The following is a 16,723-nucleotide window of genomic DNA, read 5'->3' as shown; positions in this document are numbered from 1 at the left end:
TGTGTAATTCTTGTGAGGCTGGTTGTTTCTGAGTAGCTTAGACAACTGCTTCCTGACACTGCTGTTGGGTCACTTTCTCCCAGTAGTACATGTCACACTTTCTAGCAATAGATGGGCTAATTGTCTGGGGAACGGCTCTTTTGTGAATTCCAGCCAGGTCTCCCCATGTTCTGTGCCAACAGCCTCTGATGTCTTTAGCTAAAGTGTTTTATGTTTTACCTCATGAGGGTAACAATGTGCTTTGACAGAAGCCTGTCTTGTTTTGGGGATATCCTAGGTCTCTCCAATCAACGGTTCATTGTAGGTAATACCTATTTCTGGTACTACAAGATACAGGTGAGAGGTAAAGTTTTCTAAGGTTAGGTTTCATCCCACCCTTTCTAAGGACCTTCTTTTCAGGCACTCCCCCTGTAGTCCTGTTAAGGATTACATCTTTCAGTCTACCTTCAAGAAGAAAGATTTATATGGAACCAGTACATTTTGGATTTGGTTTTGAGTTTATTCCCACCACCCTCTCCTTCCATCCACCAAACCCTTCCATCCTGATTTTCTGAGCCTCAATTTACCTATCTGCTATGCCAGTAACTCAAGATGAACCAGACTAAGAACTGCAGATGAGATTTTTGGTAATTGTGTGTGTTCTTTAAGTATGATTTGTTGTAAGTCCATCTATTTTCCTACAAATTTCATTGCATTATTTTTATTTGTTTTTGATTTTTTTGTTTGTTCATTTTTTTAATGTGCATTTATACCATAGCATTGTTATTCACTTATCCATTGATGGACACCTAGATTGATTCCAGTTCTTAGCTATTTTGAATTGGGCAACTATAAACATGATTGAGAAAACATTTGTAATGAAGCATGTAGCATTTAGGGTAAATGTCCAGTGAGGGAATAACTGGGTCTGTTGATAGTTCCATATTCATCTTTTTCAGGAGTCTCCATATTGATGTTCATACTGGTTGTACAAGTTTGCATTCCCAACAGTAAATGAAGGAACCTCCTTCCCCACTCCTCACAAACATTTGTTGTTGTTACATTTTTTTAATAATTTCCATCCTTACTGGAGTAAGGCGGAATCACATAGCTGTTTTACATTCCATTTCTCTGATGGTTAGGGATGTTGAAACTTGTCTTAAGAGAGTGTTAGAGATTTGTATTTCTTCCTCTGAGTTCTTTATTCAGTACTCTGCCCCATTATTGCAGCAGGTTGTTTGAGTTTTTATTGTTTAGGTTTCTGAGTTATTTGTCAATTTTAGATATTAGACCTCTGTCAGTGGTATAGTTGGCAAAAAATTTTCTCTCATTTTGTTGGTAATCTAATCGCTCTGCTTATAGTACACTTGTCTGTATAAAAGCTTTTTAGCTTCATGAGATCCCATGTGTTAAGAGATTGTTTAATTTCCTGGGCTACTGTGTACTGTGGTATTGGTCAGGAAGTCCTTCCCTACTACTATCTAGTGGAGAGTTATTCCTTCTATTGTTTCTTCCAGTAGTTAAAAAGTTTCAGGTCTTTAATTGTGGTCACTAATACATATCGTGTTGAATTTTGTGAGTGGTGAGATGAGTGATTCTCCTCTCATTTTTCTACATTTGGTTATCCAATTTGTTGAAGATCTGTCTTTTCTCTGGTCTACATGATTGGCACTTTTGTCAAAGATCAAGGAGCTAGTCACTTGACCTATGTTTTGGGTCTTCAATTCTATTCCATTGATCTATATTTCTCATTTTATGCCAGTACCATGCTGTTTTTATTACTATGCTTTTGTAGTATAGCTTTAGATTTGATATAGTGATACTTGCAGAGGTTTTTCTTTTGCTGACAATATTTTTGGATATTTGATGCCTGCTGCCATTCCATATGAATTTTGAAATCCTTTTTGTTTTTCTATCTCTGTGAAGAATGATGCTTGAATTTTTATTGGTATCGCATTAAATCTTCATTAATTCTACCTATCCAGGAGCATCTTCTCAAATTCCCATCTTCTCAAATTCTCCTCAGTTTCCTTACTGGGTGGTTTTATGCTTCCATTATTTAAGTTTTTCACATCATTGGTTAGTGTTATTGCAAGGATTTGTGTATGTGTGTGTGTGCATGTGTGTGTGGTCATTGAAAATGTAACAGTCCTTCTGATTTATTTCTCAGTACACTTTTTCCTTTTCATATAGAAAGGCTACTTATTTTGTGTGTTGATTTTGTATCTTGCCCCTTCCTGAAGGAATTTACCTTTAGAAGTTTTGAGATGTAGACTTTCTGGTCACTCTTGTTTAGGATCATGTCATCTGCATATAAGGATATTTTACTTCTTCCTTTCCAGTTTGTATTCCTTTTATTTCTTTCTACTCTCTTATTGCTTGGGCTATCTTTATTGAAGAGCAATGCTGAGATTTGGCACCCTGTCTTATTCCTGATCTACAAAGAGAATTCCTTCAGTCTTTCCCATTGATATTATTTTGATTTTAGGTGTTTATATATAGATTTTGTCATGTTGACATATAAACCATCCATGTCCATTCTATGTTTTGATTATGAAGTGTTGTTTTATTTTGTCAAAGGCCTTCTGCATCTATTGAAAGGATCATGTGGTTTTTGTGACTAAGTTTATTTATGTGGCATATTATATTCACTGATTTCCATATGCTGAACCATCCCTGTATTCCTAGGATGAATCTTGTTTGATCAAGGTGGATGCTTTTAAACTCAGTTTATGAGGATTTTGTTCAGAATCTTTCCATTTAAGTTAATCAGAGATTTAGGCCTGTAGTTTTCTTTACGTATTTGATCTCTGCCTGATTTTGGTATTAGATGCTACTCCATCAAAGGCATTGGGAAGGATTTCCTGCTCTCTGATTATTAGAGACAGTTTAAGAAAATTTGTTTACAATTTTTTCAATGAAGGTTTGATATAATTTGGCTGAGAAGCCATCTGGTCCTGGACTTTTCTTTTGGGGGATGTTTCTGATTACATTCAGTCTCAATGAAGGTGATAGGTTTGCTTGGGAGATTAATATGCTCTGACTTTAGTTTGCTAGGTTGTATGTGTCCAACAATCCATCCATTTCTTCCAAATTGTTTGATTTTGTAGAGTCAAAGTTTTAGAAGTATGTCCTGATGACTGTTCCCATTTCACTGATGTCTGGAATAACCTCTCCCTTTTCATTTCTGATTATGTGAATATGAAACTTCTCTCTTTTTTTTTCATTTGATCAAATGGGCCAAAGGTTTATCAATCATCTTTATTTTTTCAAAGAACCAGGTCTCTGTTTCATCGATTTTATCATTTTATTAGTTTTAATCATTTTATTAGTTTTAATCATTTTATTAGTTTCCAATTAATTAGTTCTGCTCTGATCTTGATTATTTCCTTCCATCTGGAACTCTTAGGTTTGCATTGGTTTATCTAGCACCTTTAAGTGGATGATTAAGTTATTAATTTGGGATTTATTTGTCTTTATTACAAAGGCATTTAGTGCTATGAATTTTCCCCTTAGTAGTCTTTTCATTGTGTCCCATAAGTTTTGGTAAGTTGTGCTTTCATTATCACTCAATTCTAAAGATTTTACTATTTCTTTTTTAGTTTTTAGACAACCCATTTGTTGTTTAAAAATGTGTTGATTAGTCTCCAGGAGCTAGTGGAATTCCTGATCTATGTTTTGTTGTTAATTCCTACCTTTAAAGCATTATAATCTGATATGATACAAAAAGTTGTATTAAGTTTCCTAAATTTATTGAAGCATGCTTTATGGTCTAATATATGATATATTTTGGAGATGGTTCTGTAGGCTACTGAGAAGAATGTGTAGAGTTGGTGTAGACAGTTCTGTAGATGTCTGTTAGGTCTAGTTAATCTATGTTACTGTTGAGCTCTATTACTTCACTGTTGATTTGCTGCTTGGATGATCTGTGTATTGACGGCACTGGAGAATGGTTGTTCACAATTTTTATTGTGTTGGTGTTTATTTCTGTTTGGTTTTCAAGTAAGTGTTTGGTGCATATGGCTATGATTGTGGTGTCATGTTGGGTCATTCCCTTGATGAGTAAGAAGCAGCCTTTGTCATTTTTGATTACTTTTGGTTTGAAGTCTATTTTATCAGATATTAATGTAGCAACAACTGCTTATTTCTTATTGCTATCTGCTTGGAATATCTTTTCCCATTCTTTCATTCTGTGGAGGTGTCTGTCTTTAGTGGTGAGGTGCATTTTTTGAAGACAGCAGATAGAAGCCTCCATTTTTCTGACTGACATTATTAACTCATGTTTTAATTTTTTTAATTTTGTATTTATTTGAGAGAGAGAGAGACAGACAGACAGACAGACAGACAGACAGACAGATGGTTAGTGAATGGGCTCACCAGAGCGTTCAGCTGCTGTAAATGAACTTCAGATGCATGTGCCACCTTGTGCATCTGGTTTACATGGGTCTTTGGGAATCAAACCTGAGTCCTTTGGCTTTTCAGGCAAGTGACCTAACTGCTAAGCCATGTCTCCAGCCCAAGTTTTGTCTTTTGTTGGGTAAGTTAAGACCATTAATATTTAAGGCTATAACTGTGAGATTTGATTTAATCTCTACCATGATGTGTTATTTTATGGGTTTGGTGCTCTTCTGGGCTTTGCCCTTTTTTTTGAGGCTGGTCTGATTTTGGTTATTGTGGTCTTATTCTTATAGGCTCTTGAGATTTATTGTATGCCCCTTCTGTTTGTATTATTCCCTGAAGTATTCCCTGTAGGTTTGATTTGGTGTTCACATAATCATAGAGCTGACATTTTTCATGGAAGGTTTTCCATTCCTCATCTACTATGAGGGATACTTTTGCTAGGAATAGTAATTCAGGTTAGAAGCCATAGTTTTTTACACTTTGAAGTGTTCCATTCAAGGTGCTTGTGGCTTTCTGGGTATCCATTGAGAAATCTGAGGTAATTCTGTTAGGATTGCTTTTGACTGTAGTAAGTTGCTTCTCCTTACTGCTTTTAGCATTCTCAATCTGTTATCCTTGTTAAGAGTTTTAACTATACTGTGCGTTGGAAAGTTTCTTCTTTTATCCTATCTGTTTTGTGTCTGTAAGCTTCTTGTATCTTGATGGGCCTCTCTTTTGCAAGGTTGTGAAAATTCTCTTCAATAATTTTGTTGAATATGTTTTCTATTCCTGTGGCTTGGATTTCTTCCCCTCCTGGTATATCCATGATCCAAATGTTTGTTTTTTTTAGAGTATCCCACAGTTACCTTGTATATTGTTCACATGTTTATTTAAACTTATCAAATATTTGTATCCCCAATCAATTTCTTCTGTCTTCTCTTTTCAGTTCAAATGTTCTATCTTCCACATGGCTAGAATCCTTGACCCATGAATCCAGTCTTTAGGCAAAAAAGCACCACATATAGAACACTCATTCCAGGCATATACAGCTTGCTGGAGGATCCTCCCCTAGTCCTCCAAGCTATTGCTACCTACTTGCTGCTGTAGCTATTTCTTTAATCGGCCATTCCACCTTCTATCATGCCAGGTGCTTCAGGGTAGTAGGGAACATGATAAGACCAGTGAATTCCATGATCATGAGCCTACAGCCTTACCTCCTGGGCTGTGAAGTGAGTTCCTTGTTCAGAGGAATGCTGTATAGGATACCATGACAGTGGATAAGGCATTCTATAAGCCTATGGATGGTAGTTTTGGCAGAAACACTAGGTGCAGGAAAGGCAAATGCATACCCACAATGAGTGTCAATTCCAGTAAGGATAAAACACTGCCCTTCCCATGATGGAAGTCTTCCAATGTAGTCAACCTGCCACCACGTTGCTGGCTGATCACCCTGAGGAATGCTACCCTATCAGGAGCTCAGAGTTGGTCTCAGCTGCTGGAAAATTTGGCACTCAGCATCAGCTGAAGCCAGGTCAGCCTTAGTGGAAGTCCATGTTTTTGGGCCCATGTGTAATCTGCACCCCTGCCACCATGGCCAGTTTGTTCATGGGCCCAGTTGGCAATGCCAGAATGGCTGAGGAAATAGGTTGGCCACTATCCACAGAATGAGTCAGCTTATCTACTTGATTCTTAAAGTCATCCTCTGATGAAGTCACCTTCTAATGAGGATTAACATGGGACACAAGTATCTTTATAGCCTTTGCCCATCCAGAAAGCTTGATCCACACACACCTTCCCCAAATGTCCTTCTCACTAATTTTCAATTGTGCTCCTTCCAAATCCCTGAATGTCCAGCTAAACCATCGGATGCAGCCCATGAATCTGTGTATAATTGCACATCTGGCCACTTTTCTTTCCAAGCAAAATGCACAACCATATCCACTTTCTGAAGTTCTGCCCATTTTGAAGATTATTCTTCACCATAGTCCTTTAGAGCTGTCCCAGAAAGGGTCTGTAATGCTGAAGCTGTCCACTTCTGAAAGGTGCTCATATAACATGCTGAACTATCTGTAAATCATGTCTTTGTCTTCTCCTCCTTAGTCAACTGATCATAGGGCACACTCCATGATTCCATAGGTGCATGCTTGAGGACATAAGACATTTTAACAGCAGTAGAAACCCTTGGTATTTGGGCAACTTTGTTGTATAACTTACTTGTTTCTTCAGGGCCTGCTCGAACCCAATCACATATACACCATTTACACTTGATGATGGACTGCTGCTGGGCATGTCCAACTTTCTTTTAAGACTTGACTGGTTTTCTTCAATTAAGTTTATGTAAAAGGCCAAAGCCACATAGTCAGGTGTTTCACAGCAACCCCACTCTTGGTACCACTTTACTGTTGCAGTCAGGTTCACATTGCTGGTAGATATCACCCAACCAAGAATCAGAGTATGGGAAAACAGGTTTATTTTGGCTTACAGAAGGCATGATCAGAGGGTGGACATCACCCTTTGGCCCACATAAGGTGGACAACAGGAACAGGAGAGTGTGCCAAACATGGACACAGGGAAACTGGCTATAACACCCATAATCCTGCCCCCAATAATACACTTCCTCCAAGAAGTGTTAATTCCCAAATCTCCATCAGCTGGAACCTTGCATTCAGATTACCTAAGATTCTGGGGGACACCTGAATCAAACCACCACACTTGACTCCTCCCTTTGTAATTTGTATCCCTTTTATTTATTTCTCCTGTCATACTACTTGGGCTAATAAATCTAGTACTATGTTGAAGAGCCCTGGGGAGAGTGGCACCCCTTTCTTGTCACTGTTTCAGTGGGAACTCCTTGAGTTTTTCCCCATTAAATATTATTTGGGCTTTAGGAGCTTTATATAGAGCCTTTATTGTGCTGTGTATTCCTTCCAGTGTTTTTCTCATGAAGTGGCACTGTATTTTGTCAAAGGCCTTCTCTGCATCAATTGAGATGATCATGTGGGTTTTATGGTTCAGTTTATTTATGGGGTGTATTACTTTGACCAATTTTCTGTATGTTAAGCCATCCCTGCATCCCTGGGATGAAGCCTACTTGATCAAGGTGGAGAATGCTTTTGATGTGTTGTTGAATTTGGTTTGAAAAGATTTTGTTCAGGATATTTGAGTCTAATTTCATGAGGGATATAGACTTAAAATTTTCCTACCTGGTTACATCTCTCTCTGGTTTTGATATTAAGGTAATGCTACCTTCAGAGAAGGAGTCAGGGAGGATTTCCTGGTCTCCTATTATGCAGAAAAGTTTGAGAAAAAAGTGGTTTCAGTTCTTCAATGAAGGTTTTATAGAATTCAGCTGAGAAGCCATCTGGCCCTGTTTTTATTTTCTTTTGGGGGAGAATTTTATTACCTTTGAATCTCCATGGATGTGTTAGGTTTGTTTAGGAGATTAATCAGCTCTGAATTTAGCTTAGATTGATGGTATGTGTCAAGGAATTTGCCCATTTCTTCCAGATTATTTAATTTTGGGGAGTGGAGGTTTTGGAAGTATGCCCTGATGAATCTTCCAATTTCATTGGTGTCTGTTTTTATCTATCCTTTCTATTTCTGATTTTGGTAACTTGAGACCATATGTATATGTATATTTGCTTGATCAATTTGGCCAGGGGTTTGCCAGTCTTTTTTATTCTTTCAAAGAATCAGCTCTTTGTTTCATTGATATTTAAAAATTGCTTTCTTAGTTTTCAATTCATTAATTTCTGTTCTAAAATCTTGATTATTATTATTATTTTTTTCCATCTGGAGCTCTTTTGGTTGGTTTCTTCTTGTTTTTTCCAGTGCCTTTAAGTGGACAGGTTATTGGGATCTCTCTGTCTTTGTAATGAAGGCATTTAGGGCTATGAATTTTCCCCTTATGACTGCCTTCACTGTGTCCGGTAAATTTTGGTAGGTTATGTTTTATTTGTTGCTGTTATTGTTGTTGTTTTTTAATTTGACAGTTAAAGATATAGACAGAAGTGCAGAGGCGGCCCCCACCGCCACCGCCCAGCGCTAGGAGTCCCGCACACCCACCGCCTGCCTCGGGTCCCCTTAGCGTCCCGTAGGCTGCTGCCGGGTGTGGGGGAAGACGCGTCCCCTCGCCGGGGTGGAGGAGCCGAGGCGAAGGGGCACTGGAGGAGGAGGAGGAGGCGGGAGAGGTTGGCGACAGGGAGCGAGGCCGCCCAAGCCGCCGCTGGCGGTTCTTATTACCGGGGTCGGAGGAGGAGCCGGGCCTGGCCAAGGACCCAGCGGGGCGGGCGGAGGCTCGCAGAAGGAGGGGGGCCCGGCGTGGAGAGGCGGGTGGGGCCGTCCTCTGTCCTCCGCGGCCGGAGGGCGGACACTTGAGGCCCACGGGGGTCCGCGCGGAGGCCTGGAAGGCGCGGCCAGGTGATGTGGGCTCTGGTGCTGCTCCCGAGGACAGGGACCCCCCCCCCAGCGGCCATGTCCCTGAGCTATCCCCCTTGAGACCAGAAGTGGGGCAGCTCCGAGTCGGCTTGGCTCGGTGGTAACATGTCCTTTAGGATGCAGTGATTTAGTGACTTGGGCTCTCCCTGCGGGAGGGGTGCTGCCTGCTTTGGTGAACTGGGTGCAGAGAAACAAACAAACAAACAAAAAAACCCCAAAATGACAACAACAACAACAAAAGGACAGGTTGATGCTGTCTGAGCAAGATCTGAATCCGACAGGCAAAAGTGGCACCAATGACACATACACCATAATTCAGCTGGGCAAGGAAAAGTACTCGCCTCTGTGGCCTAGAAAACCCTAGATCCAGTCTGTAAGGAAGAGGCCTCCTTTGAGCTGCCTGGGTTGCTCATGCAGGAGAACCCTGAGAAATACATTCTTTCCCTCATAGTTATGCACAGGTCCCTGGTGGGGCTGGATAAGTTTTTAGGGCAGGTGGCAATCAATCTCAATGGCATCTTTGAGGACAAACAAAGAAGGAAAACCAAGTGGCTTAGATTAGAATCCAAACAAGGAAAAAGAGTCAAAAACAGAGGTGAGATCAAGGTCAGTATCCAATTTATGAGGAACAACATGACCACAAGCATGTTTGACTTATCCATGAAGGACAAAGCGCAATCTCCTTTTGCAAAGTTCAAAGATAAGATGAAAGGTAGAAAAAATGACAGGACCTTTTCGGATACATCTTCTGCAATCATTCCAAGTACTCACGTGCCCAATGCCAATACTGAATTTTCAAGTGGTGAGATGCAGATGAAGTCCAAACCAAAAAGCTTTTTCTTTTGGGTCCTCAGTGACTCTAGTCTGCGCATTCAATGTCTGACTTGACTGGGCGGCACATATTTTCTGAGAAACTGAAGTCTGGGGCCATTGGTCAGACGCATCTTCACAGTCGCCAGATAGATCCTTTTAGAGCCGTTCAAGAAAGTGGAAGTCTCAAGTCTCCACACAGAAGAACATTAAGCTTTGATACTTCCAAAATGAACCAGCCTGACAGGATTGTGGATGAAGGTGAATCGTCTTTTGGAAGACAGAATGACCCATTTGCAAATGTGACTGCTTTACCCCAAAAAGTTGCAACACTTCCAAGCAAAAAAAATCCAGTTGAAGAAAGCAGTGAATCATGGGACAGCAGCACGAATTTATTTTCAAAGTCAATTGAAGTAAGGAAAGAAAATAAAAGCGAAAAAAGGGAAAAAGTGAGCCTATTTGAAAGAGTGACTGGAAAGAATACCAAAAGATCTGACAGACTTAACAATGGGGGATGTGATAGCCCCAGTGACTTGAAATCATCTAATGCATTTAGTGAAAACCGTCAGGACTATTTTGATTATGACTCAACCAATCCGTTTACAACTAAATTCAGGGCTCCCACTATAATGCCATCTTCAGGCTTTCATATGAATCTGACATGCCATGAAGACCTCAGGAAAATCCCGGACAGCAATCCTTTTGATGCCACAGGCGGGTACTGGAGTCTGACCTATGAAGAGGTGCTGTAGGAGCTGGAGAAGCACAAAGAACTCCGGAGGAAGGACACCCACATCCGGGAGCTCGAGGACTACATTGACAACCTCCTGGTCAGGGTGATGGAGGAGACACCCAGCATCCTCTGAGTGCCCTATGAGCCATCCAGGAAACCTGGCAAGTTCTCCAACACATAGTAGAGCCAAGGGCACTGGGCTTGTAATTGGGGAGAAAAAGTGTGAGAGAAAGAGGGAAGGAAGGGAAATGTGTTGTTGGAAGAGACTGTACAACCAGGCTTTATTTTATTTTATTTTATTTTATTTTTAATTTTTATTAACATTTTCCATGATTATAAAAAAATATCCCGTGGTAATTCCTTCCCTCCCCCGCCCACACTTTCCCCTTTGAAATTCCATTCTCCATCATATTACCTCCTGTGGTGGTTTGATTCAGGTGTCCCCCATAAACTTAGGTGTTCTGAATGCTAGGTTCCCAGCTGATGGATATTTGGGAATTAACGCCTCCTGGAGGGAGTGTATTGTTGGGGGCGGGCTTATGGGCTTTATAGCCAGTTTCCCCATGCCAGTGTTTGGCACACCCTCCTGTTGCTGTGTTCCACCCTCTGCTCATGCCATCGTTTTTCCCTGCCATCAGGAGCTTCCCCTCAAGCCTATAAGCCAAAATAAACCTTTTTTCCCAGAAGCTACTCTTGGTTGGGTGATTTCTACCAGCAATGCGAACCGGACTGCAACACCTCCCCATCTCAATCATTGTACTTACATATTTACAATATCAACCTATTAAGTACCCTCCTCCCTAGGTTTCTCCTCCCTTTATGTCTCCTTTTTAACTTACTGGCATCTGCTACTGAGTTTTTTCCTTCTCACACAGAAGCGCAATCATCTGCAGCTAGGATGAACATATGAGGGAGAACATGTGGCGCTTGGCTTTCTGGGCCTGGGTTACCTCACTTACTATAATCCTTTCCAGGTCCATCCATTATTCTGCAAATTTCATAACTTCATTTTTCCTTGCCGCTGAGTAGAACTCCATTGTATAAATGTGCCGTATCTTCATTATCCACTTATCAGTTGCGTGACATCTAGGCTGGTTCCATTTCCCAGCTATTATAAATTGAGCAGCAATAAACATGGTTGAGCACGTACTTCTAAGGAAATGAGATGAGTCCTTCAGATATATGCCTATAAGTGCTATAGCTGGGTCATATGGTAGATCAATCTTTAGCTGTTTTAGGAACCTCCACACTGATTTCCACATTGGCTGGACCAGATTGCATTCCCACCAGCAGTGTAGAAGGGTTCTTCTTTTTCCACATCCCCGCCAACATTTATGATCATTTGTTTTCATGATGGTGGCCAATCTGACAGGAGTGAGATGGAATCTCAATGTAGTTTTAATCTGCATTTCCCTGATGACTAGTGAGGTAGAACATTTTTAAATTTTTTTTTGTTCATTTTTTATTTATTTATTTGAGAGCGACAGACACAGAGAGAAAGACAGATAGAGGGAGACAGAGAGAATGGGCGCGCCAGGGCTTTCCAGCCTCTGCAAACGAACTCCAGACGCGTGCGCCCCCTTGTGCATCTGGCTAACGTGGGACCTGGGGAACCGAGCCTGGAACCGAGGTCCTTAGGCTTCACAGGCAAGCACTTAACCACTAAGCCATCACTCCAGCCCCCACCAGCCTTATTTTTGTTGCTCAGTATTATTTTAGATATTCGAGGTCTTTTGTGATTCCAAATGAAGTTTTGGATTATTTTTTCTATTTCCATGAAGAATACCTTTGGAATTTTGATAGGGATTGCATTAAATGTGTAGATTGCTTTAGGTAAGATTGCTATTTTCACAATATTGATTCTTCCAATCCAGGAACAAGGGATGTTTCTCCACTTCCTAGTGTCTTCTGCAATTTCTCACTTGAGTGTTTTAAAGTTCTCATTGTAGAGATTCTTTACTTCCTTCGTTAGGTTTATTCCAAGGTACTTTATTTTTTCTGATGCAATTGTGAATGGGAGTGATTCTCTGATTTCATCCTCTGTGTGTTTGTTGTTAGCATATATGAAGGCTACTGATTTCTGTGTATTTATTTTGTATCCTGCTACATGGCTATAGGTTTTGATCAGCTCTAACAGTTTGCTAGTAGAGTCTTTAGGATCCTTTATGTGTAGAATCATGTCATCTGCAAATAATGATAACTTGATATCTTCCTTTCCAATTTGTATCCCTTTTATGTGTGTCTCTTGCCTTATTGCTATGGCTAAGCCTTCCAAAACTGTATTAAATAAAAGTGGGGACAGTGGACACCCTTGTCTTGTTCCTGATTTTAGTGGAAAAGCTTCCAATTTTTCCCCATTTAGTAATATGTTGGCTGTAGGATTGTCATACATAGCCTTTATTATACTGAGATATGTTCCTTCTATTCCCTGTCTCTGTAGGACTTTTATCATGAAGGGATGTTGGATTTTGTCAAATGCTTTCTCTGTGTCTAATGAGATGATCATGTGATTTTTGTCCTTCAACCCATTTATATAATGTATTACATTTATAGATTTGCATATGTTGAACCATCCCTGCATCTCTAGGATAAAGCCTACTTGGTCAGGGTGAATGATCTTTATGATATACTCTTGTATTCTGTTTGCCAATATTTTGTTGAGAATTTTTGCATCTATGTTCATGAGGGAGATTGGTCTGTAATTTTCTTTTTTTGTTCTATCTTTGCCTGGTTTTGGTATCAGGGTGATGCTGGCCTCATAGAAGGAGTTTGGTAGAATTCCTTCTTTTTCTATTTCCTGGAAAAGCTTAAGAAGCAATGGTGTTAGCTCTTCCTTAAAGGTCTGGTATAATTCAGCAGTGAATCCATCTGGGCCTGGGCTTTTTTTAGTTGGGAGACTATTGATAACTGTTCGGATCTCCATATTTGTTATAGGTCTATTTAAGTGATTAATCTCATTTTGGTTTAACTTAGGTAGGTCATATAAATCAAGGAAATCATCCATTTCTTCCAGATGTTCATACTTTGTGGAGTATATGCTTTTATAGTATGTCCCTATGATTTTTGAATTTCTCTGGAATCTGTTGTGATGTTACCTTGTTCATCTCTGATTTTATTAATTTGTGTCTCTTCTCTCTTTCTTTTGGTCAGATTTGCTAAGGGTTTATCAATCTTGTTTATCCTTTCAAAGAACCAACTCTTTGTTTCATTAATTCTTTGGATTGTTTTTTTTTGTTGTTGTTGTTGTTTCTATTTCATTAATTTCTGCCCTAATCTTTATTATTTCTTCTCGTCTACTGATTTTTGGTTTGCCTTGTTCTTCTTTTTCCAAGGCTTTAAGGCAAAGCATTAGGTTGTTTACTTGCGACCTTTCTAATTTCTTAATATAGGCACTTAAGGCTATAAATTTACCTCTTAGAACTGCCTTCATTGTGTCCCAGAGATTTTGGTATGTTGTGTTCTCATTATCATTTGACTCTATAAATTTTTTGATTTCCTTCTTGATTTCTTCATTGACCCATTCATCATTAAGAAATGTATTATTTAGTTTCCATGATTTTCTGTATGCTCTATAGCCTTTCTTGCTACTGATTGGTAGTTTAATTCCATTGTGGTCAGATAAAATGCAAGGAATTATTTCAATTTTCCTGAATTTGTTAAGATTTGCTTTGTGTCCTAATGTATGGTCTATTTCAGAGAATGTTCCATGTGCTGCTGAAAACAATGTATATTCTGCAGCCTTTGAATGAAATGTCCTGTATATATCCATTAGGTCCATTCCTTCTATGACCTCCTTTAGTCCAGATGCCTCTCTGTTTATTTTTTCCCGGGATGACCTGTCAATTGATGAGAGTGGGGTGTTAAAGTCACCCACTACAACTGCGTTTGGTGTTATCTGTGACCTTAGTTCTAATAGTGTTTGTTTGAAGAATTTGGGAGCCCCCATGTTAGGTGCATATATGTTTAGGTTTGTAATGTCCTCCTGTTGGAGTGTGCCCTTAATCAGTATAAAGTGACCTTCCTTATCTTTCTTGACTAACGTTGGACTGAAGTCTACCTTGTCAGATATTAGGATAGCAACACCTGCTTGTTTTCTAGGCCCATTTGCTTGAAACACCATTTTCCAACCTTTCACCCTAAGATAATGTCTATCCTTTGTAGAAAGGTGAGTTTCTTGGAGACAACAAATTGTAGGATCCTGCTTTTTAACCCAGTCTGCAAACCTATGTCTTTTCGTTGGGGCATTGAGGCCGTTGATATTAAGAGATATTATTGAAAGGTGTGCATTTATGTTTGCCATTTTTTTTTCTTTGTGGTTCCAGTTCTACCTGTGCTCTCTTGTGTTAACTAGTATTTGAGTATTGCTTGTTTCTTCTAGGTTCCTTATATGTGTGCTTTTCCTTTTGTTCAGCATAGAGGATTCTATCAAATATTTTCTGTAGAGCTGGTTTTGTCTTCAAATACTCCCTTAGCCTGCCTTTGTCATGGAATGTTCTTATTTCTCCATCTATTTGAATGGATAACTTTGCAGGATAAAGTAACCTTGGTTGACAGTTGTTGTCTTTCAGAACTTGGAATATATCACTCCAAACACTTCTGGCTTGTAAAGTTTGTGTTGAATAATCTGCTGTAATCCTGATTGGCTTGCCTTTGTAGGTAACTTGATTTTTCTCTCTAACTGCTTTCAATTTTATTTATTTATTTATTTTTTTGGTATGTGTGTTTGGAAGTTTGATTATAAAATGGCGAGGAGCGGTTCTTTCCAGGTTTTGTCTGGCTGGGGTTCTAAAGGCTTCCTGTATCTGCATTGGCATCTCTTTACCAATTTGGGGGAAATTTTTTTCTATGATTTTGTTGAAGATGCCTACTATGCCTTTGGAGTAGAATTCTTCTCCTTCTACTATGCCCTGAATTCTTATATTTGATCTTTACATAGTGTCCCAAATATCTTGAAATTCCCACTCATACTTTTCTATAAGTTTGTCTTTCTCTTTGTTGGACTATATTAGATCTGCCACCTGGTCTTCTAGCTTATATATTCTGTCCTCTCCCTCATCCATCCTACCGGTGAGATTTTCTACAGAGTTTTTTATTTAATTAACTGTGTTCTTCATTGCTAGTAAATCTGACTGGTTTTTCTTTATTATTTCTATTTCCTTATTTATGTCTTGTATTGCCTTCTTTATTTCATTAAATTGTTGTCCTGTGTCTTCTTTGATTCCTTTGATTTCCTCTTTGATTTCTTCTTTGATTCTTTTGATTTGTTCTTTGACCTCTTTGAACATATTTACAATCATTCTTTTGAAATCATTCTCAGGCATTTCCTCTAACTCTTTCTCACTGGAGGACATTTCTGATGCATTAATATTTTTAGGTGGATGTATATCGTCTTTCTTTTTAGTTTTTCTTGTGTTATAATGTATATATTTTTGCATCTTGGATTATGTTAATGCTTGGATTTTCTAGCTAGTTGGGTATTCTTAGCTGTATCAATTGATTTGATGTTATATATTTTCAGGGTAGGAGCTTAAGGTGTTAGGTGTGGCTCTTAAGACTCTCAGAGTATCTATAAAGGTGCTCCTAGGGGTTGAGTTCCCCTGCTATGCGAGTATTCAAGTAGGCTTAGTAGAATAAAATACAGGTAGATTCTAAAATTTAAGTAAACACTGTACACATTCATTCAAAAACAGCCCCAAGTATGTATGCAAGAGTAGTTATTATAATGACCAGATCCTCCATCAACAAAGAGGTTAAGATTTCTGGTCTGTTGAGGGATCCAAGTCAGCTTGTGACCAAGTGAGACCCTTCCCTGGTGCAATCCCAGTTACCCTGGATGATTTTGGTCTCACTCAAGTTGCTGCCTGGGTCGTTGGGCTGCTCTTCTGATTTCTGGAGCTGGGCACTGGCTTTTCCTGCAGGGCAAACCAAGCCTGGCAAGTGTGGCCCTGCAGATCAGCACCGCCACTGCTGGAACTGCTGTTGCTAAAGCTGCCACTGCTGGGTCTGTAGCCGCTGCTGCTGAAGCTGCTGCTGCTGGGTCCACTGCCACTGCTGCCACTGAAGTTGCTGCTGCAGGATCTGCCACTGCTGCGGCTCCTGGGCCTGCTGCTCCTGGGTCTGCTGCTGCTGGGGCCACTGTTAACGGTGCCAGAACTGCTGATGTTGCTGCCCGACTCTGTTCCTTCTTGGGTCCCACTGTTGGCCCAAGTTGGCGTGGCCGGTCCCGGGACTGCTGCTCTGTTCTCTGGAGCTGGGCTCATGTGGTGGGGGAGGGGAGGGAGCCTTTGCTGTTCTAGTTCTCTCAGTGTCCCATGTGTTCTTCTACCTCGTGGTCTGCTCCTCTATTGCTCACTGCCTCTCTCCTTCACGTTTCCTGAGTTGCGG

The 16,723-nt window shown here is 40.0% G+C and overlaps 1 pseudogene; it reads left to right on the top strand.

Moving 5' to 3' along the window:
- Positions 1 to 9,046: 9,046 nt before the first annotated feature.
- LOC101599280 lies at positions 9,047 to 10,520 on the top strand (annotated as a pseudogene).
- Positions 10,521 to 16,723: the final 6,203 nt, after the last annotated feature.

Source organism: Jaculus jaculus, chromosome 2, assembly GCF_020740685.1.
Source record: "Jaculus jaculus isolate mJacJac1 chromosome 2, mJacJac1.mat.Y.cur, whole genome shotgun sequence".
In the NCBI taxonomy this organism is placed as follows: Eukaryota; Metazoa; Chordata; class Mammalia; order Rodentia; family Dipodidae; genus Jaculus; species Jaculus jaculus.
Note: the sequence above shows the minus strand (reverse complement) of the source record. Positions and strands in the feature narration are given on the sequence as shown.